Source organism: Salmo salar, chromosome 01, assembly GCF_965601325.2.
Source record: "Salmo salar chromosome 01, fSalSal1, whole genome shotgun sequence".
Classification (NCBI taxonomy): Eukaryota; Metazoa; Chordata; class Actinopteri; order Salmoniformes; family Salmonidae; genus Salmo; species Salmo salar.
Genome location: NC_138291.1, coordinates 91,353,272 through 91,372,144, shown reverse-complemented (window position 1 = coordinate 91,372,144; position 18,873 = coordinate 91,353,272). Strand labels below are relative to the sequence as shown.

Below are 18,873 nucleotides of genomic sequence, written 5' to 3'. Positions count from 1 at the left end.
AAGGTTTACCTCCCAACAGGACAATGAACCTAAGCATACAGCAAAGACAACGCAAGTCTCTGAATGTCCTTGAGTGACCCAGCCAGAGCCTGGACTTGAACTCGATCGAAAATAGCATGTTCAGCTACGGTCCCCATCCAACCTGACAGAGCTTGCGAGGATCTGCAGAGAAGAATAGGAGATACTCCCCAAATACAGGTGTGCCAAACTTTTAGGGTCATACCCAAGAAGACTGGAGGCTGTAATCACTGCCAAAGGTGCTTCAACAAAGTACTAAGTAAAGGGTCTGAGTACTTATGTCATATTTCAGTTAAAAAATATATACATTTTCTGACATTTAAAAAAATCTGTTTTTGCTTTGTCATTATGGGGCATTGTGTGTAGATTGATGAGGGGATTACCATTGTCATTGTTTTATTTAACTTAGTCCTGCATGTTGGAGCTCGAAGGCCTAAGATTGTTGGATATGATAGTTAACTTTATTGTTTTGTCTCTAAAAATGAAGGTGTAGCTGTTCTATTGAGGTGTCTTACTGCAGTAGCTCTAGCTCTCCCTCTCCCTCTCCCTCTCCCTCTAGTCCACCAAGGTTAGGTTTAATACAGTGTATTGAGGTGTGTAATCAGTTTACCATGTTATTAAATTGTGCTTACTCTCCCTCCATCCCTCCCTACTCCCCATCTTCCTCCCTCCACCTTCCCTCCCTCCCTCCCTCCAGTACCCAGGGTGGTAGCTGTGTCTCCTCAGATGCGTCTGGTGGAGGACATCCCATCCTCTCTGTCTCAAGTTGAGCTCTATAAGCCACGCTTGTCCAAGAAGGGCATCAAGCAAGATAACCCCATCTCACGCAACTACGATCGTCTGGCTACTGTACAGGCCAGGGGTACACAGGCCAGCCACCAGATACTGGAACATACGCATGGACACACACACACACACACACACACACACACACACACACACACACACACACACACACACACACACACACACACACACACACACACACACACACACACACACACACACACACACACACACACAAAGACCGCCTGGCTACAGTTCAGTCCAGCGGCACACAGGCCACCGGGTACAGTCTGGAACACACACACGCCCTCTCTGACTCTAACCCCCTGTCCCCACCAGGAACTGTCTGGACACACACAGTCCCTCTCTGACTCCAACCCCCTGTCCCCACCAGGTACTTTCTGGAACACACACACTCCCTCTCTGACTCCAACCCCCTGTCCCCACCAGGAACTGTCTGGAACACACACACTCCCTCTCTGACTCTAACCCTGTCCCCACCAGGAACTGTCTGGAACACACACACTCCCTCTCCGACTCTAACCCTCTGTCCCCACCAGGAACTGTCTGGAACACACACACACTCCCTCTCTGACTCTAACCCCCTGTCCCCACCAGGAACTGTCTGGAACAAACACACTCCCTCTCTGACTCTAACCCCCTGTCCCCACCAGGTGCTGTGTGACATTCTGAAGGAGGTGCAGGGGAATATGATGCGTCGCAGCATGCTGAGGGAGTGGGCGTTACACACCTTCCCCAACGCTACAGACTACTGGACCTTCAGGAAAATGTTCAGCTGGCTCTCATCGGCCTGGCTGAATTCCTGTTACACTTCAACCGCATCAAACCTGAGACGCTGCAGATAGCACAGAGAGACACGCATCCTCAAACCTGAGACGCTGCAGATAGCACAGAGAGACACGCATCCTCAAACCTGAGGAGCTGCAGATAGCACAGAGAGACACGCATCCTCAAACCTGAGGCGCTGCAGATAGCACAGAGAGACACGCATCCTCAAACCTGAGATGCTGCAGATAGCACAGAGAGACACGCATCCTCAAACCTGAGACGCTGCAGATAGCACAGAGAGACACGCATCCTCAAACCTGAGACGCTGCAGATAGCACAGAGAGACACGCATCCTCAAACCTGAGACGCTGCAGATAGCACAGAGAGACACGCATCCTCAAACCTGAGACGCTGCAGATAGCACAGAGAGACACGCATCCTCAAACCTGATACGCTGCAGATAGCACAGAGAGACACGCATCCTCAAACCTGAGACATACACATACACATATATACATAGAGACATGTGCATGCACACACACACGCCTCCTCCACACCCAACCCTGGCCAAGGACACTTAGATAAGGGAATTTGAAGCAGTCTGTCTGTCAAAGAAAGAGGTTTCAAGGATGTCAAGGAGACTAATTAAATGTGAAGATGTTCCTCCAAGACCCCTAAGTTTCATGACCAGGATCCCCTGCCGAGGTAATCTGGCGACCCAGGGACCCCCGCCGAGGCAAATTTATGACCCAGGCACCCCAGCCGAGATATAGAGTTGGGGTATAGATTAGAAAATGGGACATAGATTAAATAGATGGGATATAGATTAGATAGATGGGATATAGATTAGACAATGGGATATAGATTAAATAGATGGGATATAGATTAGATCATGGGATATAGATTAAATAGATGGGATATAGTTAGATAGATGGGATATAGATTAAATAAATGGGATATAGATTAGATAGATGTAGTATAGATTAGAACGAGATGGGATATAGATTAGAACAAGACAGGATATACATTAGATAGAGACTGGGTATAGATTAGCTAGATATGGGTATAGATTAGATAGACGGGGTATAGATTAGATAGATCGGGTATAGATTAGATAGATGGGGTATAGATTAGATAGATGGGGTATAGAATAGATAGAGGTGCGATATAGATTAGATTGAGATGGGATATAGATTAGATGGAGATGGGCTATAGATTAGATAGATGGGGTATAGATTAGATAGAAATGTGATATAGATTAGATAGATGGGGTAAAGATTAGATAGATGGGGTATAGAATAGATAGAGGTGCGATATAGATTAGATTGAGATGGGATATAGATTAGATGGAGATGGGCTATAGATTAGATAGATGGGGTATAGATTAGATAGAAATGTGATATAGATTAGATAGATGGGGTAAAGATTAGATAGATGGGGTATAGATTAGATGGATGGGGTATAGATTATATAGATGGGGAATAGATTAGAAAGAGACGGGGTATAGATTAGGTAGATTGAAGATAGATTAGATATATGGGGTATAGATTACATAGAGATGGGGTATAGATTAGATATATGGGGTATAGATTAGATAGAAATGGGATGTAGATTAGAAAGAGATGGGATATACATTAGATAGATGGGTTATAGATTAGATAGAAATGGGATATAGGTTAGATAGAGATGGTGTACAGATTAGATAGATGGGATATAGATTAGATACATGAGGGGATAGAATAGATAGATGGCGTATAGATTAGAAAGATGGGTTATAGATTAGAAAGAGATGGGATATAGATTAGATAGAGATGGGATATAGATTAGATAGATGGGGTATAGATTAGATAGAAATGTGATATAGATTAGATAGATGGGGTACAGATTAGATGGATGGGGTATAGATTATATAGATGGGAATAGATTAGAAAGAGACGGGGGTATAGATTAGGTAAATTGAAGATAGATCAGATATATGGGGTATAGATTATATAGAGATGAGGTATAGATTACATAGAGATGGTTTATAGATTAGATAGACGTAGATGGTTAGATAGATGGTTTATAGATTAGATGGTTTATAGATTAGATAGATTAGAAAGAGATGGGTTATAGATTAGATGGAGATTGTATATAGGTTAGATAGAGATGGTGTATAGATTAGATAGATGGGATATAGATTAGATACATCGGGGATAGATTAGATAGATGGCGTATAGATTAGATAGATGGGTTATAGATTAGATAGAGATGGGGTATAGATTAGTTGGAGATGATATATCGATTAGATAGAGATGGGATATAGATTTTATAGAGATGGGATATAGATTTTATAGAGATGGGATATAGATTAGATAGATCGGGTATAGATTAGATAAATGGGTTATAGATTAAATAGAGATGGGATATAGATAAAATATATGGGGTATATATTAGATTGATGGGTAATAGATTAGATAGAGATGGTGTATAGATTAGATAGTTGGGATATAGATTAGATACATGGGGTATAGATTAGATAGATGGGTTATAGATTAGATAGAGATGGGATATAGATTAGATACATGGGGTATAGATTAGATAGAGATGGCATATGGATTAGATAGAGATGGGATATTGATTAGATAGATGGGTTATAGATTAGATAGAGATGGGATATAGATTAGATAGAGATGGGTATAGGTTAGATAATTGAGATATAGATTAGATACATGGGGTATAGATTAGATAGAGATGGGATATGGATTAGATATAGCTGTGATTTTGATTACATAGATTAGATAGAGATAGGATATTGATTAGATAGAGATGGGTTATAGATTAGATAGAGATGGGATATATATTAGATAGATGGGCTATAGAGTAGATAGATGGGTTATAGATTAGATAGAGATGGGATATAGATCAGATAGATGGGTTATAGATTAGATAGATGGGCTATAGATGTGTTATGGATTAGATAGAGATGGGATATAGATCAGATAGATGGGTTACAGATTAGATAGATGGGTTATAGATTAGATCGATGGGCTATGGATTAGATAGAAATGGGATATTGTCACAGCTGTCGTAAGGAGAAGAGGACCAAAGTGCAGCGTGTGTGTCGTTCCACATTTTACTTACACTGTGAAACTATGCAATACATAAACTAAAGAACAAAACAACAAACCGTGACGCAGAGGTGAAACATACACTACAAAAACAATCTCCCAGAAACCCGGGTGGAAAAAAACTCTACTTAAGTATGATCTCCAATTAGAGACAACGAGGACCAGCTGCCTCTAATTGGAGATCATCCCAAACAAAACCCCAACATAGAAATACAAAACTAGAACCTGACAACATAGAAATAGAAAACATAGAGAGAGAAAAACCTGTCACGCCCTTACCTACTCTACCATAGAAAATAACATCTTTCTATGGTCAGGACGTGACAGATATAGATTAGATTATTATGGGATATAGATTAGATACAGTTTGGTTTTAGATTAGGTAGATTAGATAAATGGGGATGGATGAAATCATTTTGGCAGAAGCCCACTGAGCCCATGTCAGTGTACAATGTGCTTCCCTCGGTTACAGAACCTGATATCAGTGGAGACCAGAGGAAGAGGAGGAGACCAGAATCCATGGAGACCAGAATGTCACCCGGGGAGAATTGGCTCGTGACATTGCTGTGTACTCGGACTGATTGGTACCCTGGTGTGTCTCTCTCTCTCTCTCTCTCTCTCTCTCTCTCTCTCTCTCTCACACACAGTCTCACTCTCTCTCTCGCTCTCTCCTGTTCTTCAATCAATCTCTTTTTCTCCTCTTTGTACAGTGCATTCGGAAAGTATTTAGACCCCTTGACTTTTCCACATTTTCTTACATTATTCTAAAATTGATTAAACAAAATGTTTTCCTCATCAATCTACACAAAATACCCCATAATGACAAAGCAAAAACAGGTTTTAATTTTTTTTTGCAAATTTTATAAAACTAAAATCAAAAATACCTTATTTACATAAGTATTCAGTTCCTTTGCTATGAGACTGGAAATTGAGCTCAGGTGTATCCTGTTTCCATTGATCATCCTTGAGATGTTTCTACAACTTGATTGTAGTCCACCTGTGGTAAATTCAATTGACTGGACATGATTTGGAAAGGCACACACTTGTCTGAATAAGGTCCCACAGTTGACAGTGCATGTCAGAGAGAGAACCAAGCCATGAGGTCGAGGGAATTCTCCTCAGAGTGCCGTGACAGCATTGTGGCGACCCAGGGACCCCAGCCGAGGCAAACAGGCGACCCAGGGACCCCTTCCAAGGGAAACTGGCGGCCTGAGGGATTTGTTTTTTCCCACGCCTTGTCTTATCATCAGGTGAATGATAATAGAGGACAAGTCATCAACATTTAAAAATGAATACATTTGGTAGACCGTTTTCTATTAATTTGACCTCCCAACATTATATTTGGAAGAGGAAGTGTAAACTCTAACAAAGCCTATTACAGTTGAAGTTGGAAGTTTACATACACTTAGGTTGGAGTCATTAAAACTAGTTTTTCAACCACTCCACAAATTTCTTGTTAACAAACTATAGTTTTGGCAATTCGGTTAGGACATCTAATTTGTGCATGACACAAGTCCTTTTTCCAACAATTGTTTACAGACAGAATATTTCACTTATAATTCACTGTATCACAATTCCAGTGGGTCAGAAGTTTACATACACTAGACGACTGTGCCTTAAAACAGATCGGAAAATTCCAGAAAATGATGTCATGGCTTTAGAAGCTTCTGATAGGCTAAATGACATCATTTGAGTCAATTGGAGGTGTACATGTGGATGTATGTCAAGGCCTACCTTCCAACTCAGCGCCTCTTTGCTTGACATCATGGGAAAATCAAAACAAATCAGCCAAGACCTCAGAAAAAAAATTGTAGACCTCCACAAGTCTGGTTCATCGTTGGGAGCAATTCCCAAACACCTGAAGGTACCACGTTCATTTGTACAAACAATAGTACGCATACCATGGGACCACGCAGTCCTATATCGACATAACCTGAAAGGCTGCTCAGCAAGGAAGAAGCCACTGCTCCAAAACCGCCATAAAAAAGCCAGACTACATTTTGCAACTGCACATGGGGACAAAAATCTTACTTTTTGGAGAAATGTCCTCTGGTCTGATTAAATAAAAATAGAACTTTTGGCCATAATGACCATTGTTATGTTTGGAGGAAAAAGGGGGAGGCTTGCAAGCTGAAGAACCCCATCCCAACCATGAAGCAAGAGGGTGGCAGCATCATGTTGTGGGGGTGCTTTACTGCAGGAGGGACTGGTGCACTTCACAAAGAGATGGCATCATGAGAAAGGAAAAGTATGTGGATATATTGAAGCAACATCTCAAGACATCAGTCAGGAAGTTAAAGCTTTGTCGGGGGGTCTTCCAAATGGACAATGACCCCAATTATACTTCCAAAGTTGTAGAAAAATGGCTTAAGGACAACAAAGTCAAGGTGTTGGAGTGGCCATCATAAAGCCCAGAGAAAACTTGTGGGCAGAACTGAAAAAGCGTGTGCGAGTAAGGAGGCCTACAAACCTGACTTAGTTACACCAGCTCTGTCAGGAGGAATGGGCCAAAATTCACCCAATGTCACGGCTGTCGAAAGGATCGGACCAAAGTGCAGCGTGGTTGTCGTTCCACATTTTATTAAATCCGTGAGACTTTGCAATACAATAATAACTGAATAGACAAAACAACAAACCGTGACACAGAGAGAAACAAACACTGCTCAAAATATAATCACCCACAAAACCCAGGAAGAAAAACCCCAACTTAAATATGATCTCCAATCAGAGGTAACGAGGACCAGCTGCCTCCAATTGGAGATCAACCCAACAAAAAAAATATAGAAATAGAAAAACTAGACCTTGAACATAGAAATAGAAAACATAGAAAAACACGAAACACCCCCTGTCACGCCCTGACCTACTCACATCTTACTATGGTCATGACGTGACAGTACCCCCACCAAATGTGCAGACTCCGAATGCACCTAAAACAAAAGAAACCACAAAACAAAAGGGAGGGTAGGGAGGGTAGGGAGGGTGACAATTGTCTATGGCGGCTCAAATGCAGTCCACATAACCTTAACCTCCAGCAGAGGAGGCGGCTCCGGTTCGGGGCGTACTCCCCGCTCCACCCGCTGATCCTTCTGCTTTATTACCACCTGACTGTGGATCGTCGTCGAAAGAACCGGACTGTAGATCATTGCTGGAGGTTCTGGGCTGCAGGCCGCTGGAGGCTCCGGACTGGGGAGCGTCGCTGGAGGCTCCGGACTGGGGAGCGTCGCTGGTGGCTCCGGACTGGGGAGCGTTTCAGGAGGCTCTGGACTGGGGAGCGTCTCAGGAGGCTCTGGACTGGGGAGCGTCTCAGGAGGCTCTGGACTGGGGAGCGTTGCTGCAGGCTCCGTGCCATGGATCATCACTACAGGTTCCGCACCATGGATCATCACTGGAGGCTTTGTGCCATGGATCATCACTGGAGGCTCCGGGCCATGGATTATCACTGGAGGTTTCGTGCCATGGATCATCTCTACAGGCTCCGGGCCATGGATCATCACTGGCTTCTTTCGTGGAGCTGAAATAGGTCTCACCGGACTAGAGAATGTCGCTGAGAGTTCTGGACTAGGGAACGTCACTGGAGGCCGGGTGCGCGGAGCAGGCACAGGGTATACTGGGCCGTGGAGGCGCACTGGAGGTCTGGAGCTTATGGCTGGCACAACCCGTCTTGGCTGGATAACATCCGTAGCCCGACAAGCGCGAGGCGTTGTGACAGGTTGCACAGGTTTGTGTTGGCTAACTGGGGTTACCGTGCGTAGAGCTGGTGCAGGATAACCTGGATCTAGAAGACGCACCGGAGACCAGGAACGCTGAGCAGGCATACTCCTTCCTGGCTCAATGCCAACTCTAGCACGGCACCTGTGAGGAGCTTGCACCGAGTGCACCGGGCTGTAGCTGCGCACTGACGACAAAGTGCGTATCTCAGCATAACATGGTGCTTGCTCGATTACTCGCCCCCCACGGTAAGCACGGGGAGTTGGCTCAGGTCTCCAACCTGACTCTGACAATCTCCCCGTGTGCCCCCCCCCCCAAAACATTTTTTGGGGCTGTCTCTCGCCCTTGCCTCGTTGTTGGTACAGCGCCTCATGATGACGCCGCTCTGCTTTAGCTGCCTCAATCTCCTCCCTCGGACGGCGATACTCCCCAGCCTGCCTCCAGGGTCCTTTTCCGTCCAGAATTTCCTCCCAGGTCCATTTCTGTTGCTCCTGGGCACGCTGCTTGGTCCTTTTGTGGTGGGTGATTCTGTCACGGCTGTCGAAAGGATCGGACCAAAGTGCAGCGTGGTTATAGTTCCACATTTTATTAAATCCGTGAAACTTTGCAATACAATAATAACTGAATAGACAAAACAACAAACCAAGACGCAGAGAGAAACAAACACTACTCAAAATATAATCACCCACAAAACCCAGGAAGAAAAACCCCTACTTAAATATGATCTCCAATCAGAGGTAACGAGGACCAGCTGCCTCCAATTGGAGATCAACCCAACAAAAAAACATAGAAATAGAAAAACTAGAACTTAAACATAGAAATAGAAAACATAGAAAAACACAAAACACCCCCTGTCACGCCCTGACCTACTCTACCATAGAAAATCACATCTTACTATGGTCAGGACGTGACACCCAACTTATTGTGGGAAGCTTGTGGAAGGCTACCCGAAACATTTGACCCAAGTTAAACAATTTAAAGGCAATGCTACCAAATACTAATTGAGTGTATGTAAATTTCTGACCCACTGGGAATGTGATGAAAGAAATAAAAGCTGAAATAAATCATTCTCTCCACTATTTTTCTGACAATTCACATTCTGAAAAAAAAGCGGTGATCCTAATTTTCCCTATGATTAAATGTCCGGAATTGTGAAAAACTGAGTTGAAATTTATTTGGCTAAGGTGATTGTAAACTTCCGACTTCAAAGCCTATATAAGATACTCTAGTGAGTGTAATTGTCTCTAATACGTGTCATTTGCTATTAGGAGTTGAGAAATAAAGTTGACATCATTAGAAAGAAGATATTCTCCTATTTTCTTTTGTACTCTAAGTATGTAATTTTAAATCTAAATAAAATAAAAAATATATTTTCACTTTTTGTGGAACCTCTCCTGTACCTCCCCCGGTTGAATACTCCTGCCCTAGATGTGTCATGCTCTGACCTAAGAGAGCTGTTTTTTCTCTGTTTAGTTAGGTCAGGGTGTGATATGGGTGGGCATTCTATGTTTTTTGTTTCTATGTTTAGTTCTTGTTTTACTATTTCTATGTTGGAGTTTTGGGATGATCTCCAATTAGAGGCAGCTGGTTCGCGTTGTCTCTAATTGGAGATAATATTTAAGTTGGGGTTTTTTCTATTGTGTTTTGTGGGTAGTTGTTTTCCGTTTTGTTGTCTGTTGCCTGACGGAACTGTTTGCTGTCGTTTTCTTTCTTTGTAAAAGTGTTTAGTTTTCATTAAAGAAATATCATGAGCACTCAACACGCCGCGCCTTGGTCCCCTCTATACGACGCACGTTACAAGATACATTTTTAGCTAACAATCCACTCCTTGTCACTCCTTTTCCAAAGAGACTGGCCTTTCGGCAATCTCAACGCTCAATATGCAGCGGATTTAGTTGTTAAATTTTTTAAAATATTTTCCATGACAACATGTGTAGCCTCGAAATTAGAATTATAACAAATATTTAGCTTCTGACAGGCAGTATGCATTACTTCCTCTCCTCTATGACATCACTGCAGCCCTGTCAGTCAGTGAGCCTCTATGATATCAATGCAGCCCTGTCAGTCAGAGAGCCTCTATGCCATCACTGCAGCCCTGTCAGTCAGTGAGCCTCTATGATATCAATTCAGCCCTGTCAGTTAGTGAGCCTCTATATTATTTTGTTTAACCTTTATTTTATCAGGGAGTCATACTGAGACCAAGGTCTCTTTTACAGGTGAGCCCTAAATTACAGAAATTACACACACACAATATAAATGCAAAATGCAAGCAGAAAGAGAAACACATTCTTTAGTAATAAGGTCCTCAATCAGCTTTCTGAATTAGAGGCACCAAAACAAAGTTTAAAATTTTTTGAAGATTGTTCCACAAATAAGGTGCAAGAAAGGTAGATCAGCTTTCAGTTAACTCAGTAGAGAGTGGCAGGTAGCCTAGTGATTAAAGCGTTGGACTAGTAACCGAAAGGTTGCAAGATCAAATCCCCGAGCTGACAAGGTACAAAACTGTCGTTCTGCTTCTGAACAAGGCATTTAACCCACTGTTCCTAGGCAATAATTGAAAATAAGAATTTGTTCTTAACTGACTTGCCTAGTTAAATAAAGGTAAAATAAAAGAGACAAATGGAATTTCCAGTGACTGGGCGTGCTAACTTGTATGTCTAAAGTTTAGTATTAATGTTAGGTACAGTGGGACATAAAAAAAAAAAAGGGTTTTATAAATGAAACATAGCAATGTATCAACCTACGTGACATCAAAGAGGGCCAACAAACTTTCTGGTCGAGAATGCAGTACTAAAATTGTCACCCGTAATAAAGTGCACTGCGCTATGATAAACTGCATTTAACGGCTTTAATGAAGTGGCAGCTGCGTTCATATAGATGATGTCACCATAGTCTAGGACTGATAGGAACGTTGACTGAATAATCTGCTTTCTACTATTTAGCGAGAGGCAGGACCTATTTCTATAGAAGAAGCCCATTTTTATGCTCAGCATCTTAATTAACTCATCAATATGCTATTTAAAACACAAAGTACACATGCTGAAATCATCAGAGTTATTTTTATGTGCTCTAGAGAACGTCCTATACCTGCATTCACCACTAATTTCAGGTCAATAAAGTGTTTTTGTATTACAACCATATAGAGCCTGGTCAACCGAGGGGGAAGTAGCACACACAAATGTATCATTGGCATACAAGTACAGGTAAAAATGTTTTAACAGACCAGTTAACCAATATTGTTAAAACCTCTTTTTTCTCAATTTTCGCCTGAAATGACATACCCAAATCTAACTGCCTGTAGCTCAGGCCCTGAAGCAAGGATATGCATATTCTTGGTACCATTTGAAAGGAAACACTTTGAAGTTTGTGGAAATGTGAAAGGAATGTAGAAGAATATAACACATTAGATCTGGTAAAAGATAATACAAAGAAAAAACAACCATTTTTTTTGTAACATCATCTTTGAAATGCAAGAGAAAGGCCATTATTCCAGCCCAGGTGCAAATTAGATATTGGCCACTAGATGGCAGCAGTGCATGTGCAACGTTTTAGACTGATCCAATGAACCATTGCATTTCTGTTCAAAATGTTGTATCAAGACAGCCCAAATGTGCCTAATTTGTTTATTAATAACTTTTCAAGTTCAAAACTGTGCACTCTCCTCAAACAATAGCATGGTATTCTTTACTGTAATAGCTACTGTAATTTGGACAGTGCAGTTAGATTAACAAGAATTTAAGCTTTCTGCCAATATCAGATATGTTTATGTCCTGGGAAATGTTCTTGTTACTTACAACCTCATGCTAATTGCATTAGCCTATGTTAGCTCAACCGTCCCGTGGATGGGACACCGGTCATGTAAACCTTAAAAAGTACAGGACCAAGAATCGACACCTTTCGTAATATCCAGGAAAGCTGATTTAACACCATCATTAGATACACATTGAGTTCTATCTGTCAAGTAATTTTTAAACCATTTACATGCAACCTGGTCTAGGTCAATTGAAGAAAGCCTCTGAATTAGCAGTGAGTGATCAACAATATGGAAAGCCTTTGACAGGGCAACGAAGAGGGCAGCAAAGTGTTGCCTTTTATCCATACAGTTAACCATATAATGTATAGCTAGGGATGCAGCAGAGAGTGCGCTATGATCTGGTCTAAAACCAGACTGATGTACATTTAAATTACATTTTTAAGGTTAGAAAGATCTTAGCTGAGAATTTATCAAGCATTCTAATATTTTAGCGAGGCAATTATTTAAATTATTTATTAATTATTCTATTATCTATGAGACGTTCCTGACAGTCAGTCATATTCAGACTCTCTTTGCTCTGCTATCAGAGATTATTCAATTTAAGGAGCCGGGATGCTTCACAAACACACACACACACGCTCCTTTCGGAGGGCAGAGAGCCTCTGAAAGTCATTATTAAAGAAGCTTCTCCTCAGACTCCTCTCTGATCCTAATCTGTCTCTGCTGACAGGCGTTCCACTGGGCAGCTAAGCAGACGCATTAAGCCCCCTCCCTGTTCCACTCCACAGAGCCCATTAGACACAGGCAGGATTACACACACACACACACACACACACACACACACACACACACACACACACACACACACACACACACACATACACATACACATACACACACACACACACATACTGTATATGCACACACACACACACACACACACACACACACACACACACACACACACACACACACACACACACACACACACACACACACACACACACACACACACACACACACACATCAAGGACATTACTGACATAGATAACCCCTAGCCTCTCCCCAATAAACACTCAAATATCCCCAGATTTTACCCCTAGTACACTATTCTAACCTAGTGCATTGAGATGGTTTGGCCTCTGCAGTGTATGTTTTATAAAAATGAATAGAATGCGCGTCCCCATTCAAGTAAATTATGGCATAATGATTGGATTGGGTGCCATTGCAAGTACCCATAGGAGCAAAGCAAGAAGCAAAAGCAGGAAGTGTACCCATCGATATGTGCTGTGATTTGTTGATTTAACTCAACTGACATTACAACAAATGCATTCCATTGCATGAGCCACATCATTTAGCTCTTCAATACATTTGTAAATAATATCGACTTACTTGAATCCAATCCCGGTGAAGTCCATTTTCTGTTCGCCGCTTGCCACACACTTAGTGGAAACTAACGTTAGCAAACATTTGCGAACTATTCGCCTTGTTGAATGCGCCTCAGTTAACATCATAGAATGAACATTCTACATTACCATGGGAATTACTACATCATAATACCAGGCATGAGTGTACCCATGAGTTTGCCAGCCAAATTGCCCAGGTTATAAATTCTAAACCCATTTTATTCTTTCTATTTCTATGGTATGTCCACATCCTCAGAGAATGTATTTTATGTCACCTCCCTTATATTGTGTTCACAGCCTATTAATATAGCCACAAAATTGAGTACACGTCGCCTGTTAATGTGTTATTATTCAGCACACTGCGTCAGTACAGAGCCAGAGGAGTTTCTCTCTGAGCCTGAGCTTATCTGAGCCTCCATGGGCCTAGCATCTAACCCTTTTGGCCAAAAAAAAAAAAACTCAAATGAAATGTTATTGCCAAAAAGCTGCCATAAGCAGACTCCCCTTTCTCCCATATACAGCTTATCTTCCCAAAATGCTCTTTGCTCTTCGTACATCATATGGCTCCCTCACCTAAACACAGGCTTAAAGACCTGTTGTATATAAAGTTGACATCGGAAGTTTACCTACACCTGAGCCGAATACATTTAAACTCAGTTTTTCACAATTCCGGACATTTAATCCTAGGACAAATTCTGTCTTAGGTCAGTTAGGATCACCACTTTATTTTAAGAATGTGAAATTTCAGAACAATAGTAGAGAGAATAATTTATTTCAGCTTTTATTTCTTTAATCACATTCCCAGTGGATCAGAAGTTTACATATACTCAATTAGTATTTGGTAGCATTGCATTTAAATTGTTTAACTTGGGTCAAATGTTTCAGGTAGCCTTCCAGAAGCTTCCCACAATAAGTTGGGTGAATTTTGTCCCATTCCTCCTGACAGAGCTGGTGTAACTGAGTCAGGTTTGTAGGCCTCCTTGCCCGCACACACTCTTTCAGTTCTGCCCACAAATGTTCTATAGGATTGAGGTCAGCGTTTGTGATGGCCACTCCAATTCCTTGACTTTGTTGTCCTTAAGCCATTTTGCCACAACTTTGGAAGTATGCTTGGGGTCATTGTCCATTTGGAAGACCCATTTGCGACCAAGCCTTTAATTCCTGACTGATGTCTTGAGATGTTGCTTCAATATATCCACATCATTTTCTTACCTCATGATGCCATCTATTTTGTGAAGTGCACCAGTTCCTCCTGCAGCAAAGCACCCCCACAACATGATGCTGCCACCCCCGTGCTTCACGGTTGCGATGGTGTTCTTCGGCTTGCAAGCCTCCCCCTTTTTCCTCCAAACATAACGATGGTCATTATGGGCAAACAGTTCTATTTTTGTTTCATCAGACCAGAGGACATTTTTTTTTTTTTAAGTACGATCTTTGTCCCCATGTGCAGTTGCAAATTGTAGTCTGGCTTTTTATGGCAGTTTTGGAGCAGTGGCTTCTTCCTTGCTGAGTGGCCTTTCAGGTTATGTCGATATAGGACTCGTTTTACTGTGGATATAGATACTTTTGTACCTGTTTCCTCCAGCATCTTCACAAGGTTCTTTGCTGTTGTTCTGGGATTGATTTGCACTTTTCGCACCAAAGTACGTTCATCTCTAGGAGACAGAACGCGTCTCCTTCCTGAGTGGTATGACGGCTGTGTATTCGCCTGGTGTTTATACTTGCGTGCTATTGTTTGTACAGATGAACGTTGGACCTTCAGGCATTTCTTTTGATTTTCCCATGATGTCAAGCAAAGAGGCACTGAGTTTGAAGGTAGGCCTTGAAATACATCCACAGGTACACCTCCAATTGACTCAGAAGCTTTTAAAGCCATGACATAATTTTATGCTGTTTAAAGGCACAGTCAACTTAGTGAATGTAAACTTCTGACCCACTGGAATTGTGATACAGTGAATTATGTGAAATAAGTGAAATCATCTGTCTGTAAGCAATTGTTGGAAAAATTACTTGTGTCCTGCACAAAGTAGATTTCCTAACCGACTTGCCAAAAGTATAGTTTGTTAACAAGAAATTAGCGGAGTGGTTGAAAAACGGGTTTCAATGACTCCAATCTAAGTGTATGTAAACTTCCGACTTCAACTGTATTTATCTCACCAGGGACAGACAAGGAGGGATGAGGAGGGAGGGATGGATGGAGGGATTATGGATGTGCTTGAGGTGATCTGTTGACTTTGTATGGTGCCAGATCAATAAAATCAGCCAATTTGTAGTTAAATGCTTACACACACACACACACACACACACACACACACACACACACACACACACACACACACACACACACACACACAGACTGTCTGGTCTGGAAGGCAGCTGTTTCCTGTCCATGGTTCTATATAGGGGTAACAGGTCTGTAGAGAATATCTCAGGAGAATGTTTATGGGGGACTTGTGTTAGTGATTAGACACGATGCAATTCTGACTGGAATAGATGAGGAAATATCAGGATGGGAAGACACACAAACACACACTGATCACACATCATACATACCTGATCCTAAGCGTTATACTCCTCTCCTCCAACAGAACATGGGGAAGCTGAACGTGTCGTACTTCCACATCGATATCAACAACGCCACGGGTGACCTGGACGCCAACCGGCCCATGCCCTCCCGTCTGATGCCCAATGTCTCAGAGTTCTGGACCACCATCAGCGTCTCCGGTCCCCTCGCCGCCTCCATTATCCATGTGGCACGCTGCTTCGCTCAGCCCAACTTCAAGGTAGGGCCAACAACAAGCCCACACCTGTAGCACAACAGCAAATCAGTCTTTCATGGTTTGTTAGCCGTGTTGATTGGCCAAAAAGGATGAGTCAGCACATCGCAGTTGAAATTGAAGCCACTGTAGGAGAGAGTTCTCCTTCACGGTGGTAGACCACTGCTGTGCACTTTGTAGAACCTACAGACATCACGGGTAGAACCAAACACTTTAGTTTAGTTTAAAGTGTGAACATATAGCTTCAGTCTCATTTCTCAATTCTTGCCTTAATTTAGATACCTATAATTCTTGATGGATGTTATTCTGTGTGGGTGTTACATCCTACAAATGTAAACTTGTAGGGAAATTTACTGAGGCATAGCAAAACAAAAACAACAGCCTCTCAGCCTCAGTCCCAGCTGTGGCAGGAGGAGGGCTGTATATCTATGTTGGTCCCATAATGATAGGGCAGCAGGCAGGCAGCTATATATCTATGTATAGCCCAGCTCCATCCTGTAGTTACAGAGAGAAGAAGGAGGAGGTGAAGAAAATGGGGTGTTAAATACTTAGAGATGTTCCGGTACTTATGTATACTTTTCAGCCAGTAGTTCTGAAAGTAGTGCTCTTGACCCAAAAGTGGTCCCTGAAAATTGCGTACTACGTCACATATATGTTTCAGTCAGGCCAATCACATCAAGATTATGATCAGTGATTAGTTCATTGACTATAACTGCCTTTGAAGTGAGGGATCTAACATTAAGTAGCCCTATTTTGAGATGTGAGGTATCACAATCTCTTTCAATAATGACAGGAATGGAGGAGGTCTTTATTCCAGCAAGATTGCTAAGGCGAACACCGCCATGTTTAGTTTTGCCCAGCCTAGGTCGAGGCACAGACACGGTCTCAATGGGGATAGCTGAGCTGACTACACTGACTGTGCTAGTGGCAGACCCAACTAAGCTGGCAGGCTGGCTAACAGCCTGCTGCCTGGCCTGCACCCTATTTCATTGTGGAGCTAGAGGAGTTAGATAAGATGAGAGCACCCCTCCAGCTAGGATGGAGTCCGTCACTCCTCAACAGGCCAGGCTTGGTCCTGTTTGTGGGTGAGTCCCAGAAAGAGGGCCAATTATCTACACATTTTCAACCAGCGATTGAATTGTGAGACTCTGCTGTAGAGCTCATCACTCCCCCTAACTGGGAGGGGGCCAGAGACAATTACTCGATGCCGACACATCTTTCTAGCTGATTTACACGCTGAAGCTATGTTGCGCTTGGTGACCTCTGACTGTTTCATCCTAACATCGTTGGTGCCGACGTATCATTTAAAAAAAAATCATTTTTCGCTAAATGTGTATTTAATTCAAAGTAACAGCCTATGTGCGAAATGTATAGACTATAATGATTTAATACAACAAAATGTTGTTTAAATGCTGCGCGCTTTATGTCCCTACCAGCCTATTGTGTCACACTTGTGTCACACTCGCTAATGCTTCACAATGTATTTCTTTGAAATAATTGAAATAATATAGCCTAAATAATTCATAATTCATTTTTTCATGTTCCTTCTTAGGCTCCCTGTCTGGCTCCTGACCTATTTAAAATGTTTATATGCTGTTTAGTATGACATGAAACCTATTTGAAATTGTGTGCTTCTTACACTCACCTTTTCATGTTTTTTCAAATACTTTTCATTCAAATCATATGCTTCGGTTTCAGCCTCCCTGTGGCTCAGTTGGTAGAGCATGGTGTTTGCAACGCCAGGGTTGTGGGTTCGATTCCCACGGGGGGCCAGTATGGGAAGAAAAAAAATTAAAAATAATAATGAAATTAATACAAATGTGTGCATTCACTACTGTAAGTTGCTCTGGATAAGAGTGTCTGCTAAATGACTAAATTTTAAAATGTAATACTTCAAAACCAAATGGTAGTTCCAGGTATTCACAAAAATAGAGATTGGTTAAATTGTGATTTTTATGAATGGAGCGAATTTGGAGGGGCAGATTTTCTTCCTGTGAGTGCGGAGAGGTTTTTATCGGAGTGGTTGGAAAGGATGTGGATTAGCTCCAGAAGTTACAGGGATACCAAATGGAACGTACCACCTGGCTGCAACTGGCCCAGGTAAAGAGCATCCGTCTTAGTAGCGCTCGCATCTTGACAGAGCACTCCCCTGAGGAAAGAACAGGAGTAAATTGGTGTCGGCCTCCCTTTTCAGGTGCTTCTCTCCTCTCCACAGCAGCAATCCTTTGCCCACTCAAGTAGCTGTCAAGGTTAGACAGTTTTACATGGTGAGGCTCCAATGCCCTTGTCCAATTTCACTTTGGAGTGAGGCTGGGCTCAACATGCCAATCCTGTATTACCAAACAAATTAAATCACACATCTGGGAGAAAGCGGGATGAGGAGAGGAGAGTGGGATGGAGGGATGAGGAGAGGAGAGTGGGATGGAAGGATGAGGTGTGGAGGATGGGATGGAGGGATGAGGTGTGGAGGATGGGATGGAGGGATAAGGTGTGGAGGATGGAATGGAGGGATGAGGTGTGGAGGA

The 18,873-nt window shown here is 42.3% G+C and overlaps 1 non-coding gene and 1 pseudogene across 1 annotated transcript; both read left to right on the top strand.

The window, feature by feature from the left end:
- LOC106609298 (transformation/transcription domain-associated protein-like) overlaps nt 1-16,384 on the top strand; it is a 175,880-nt pseudogene extending 159,496 nt beyond the window's left edge.
- Nucleotides 16,385-18,045: 1,661 nt separating this feature from the next.
- Nucleotides 18,046-18,120, top strand: trnaa-ugc (transfer RNA alanine (anticodon UGC)). Its single transcript has one exon. It is a non-coding gene; the product is annotated as a tRNA-Ala (tRNA).
- The last annotated feature ends 753 nt before the right edge of the window (nt 18,121-18,873 follow it).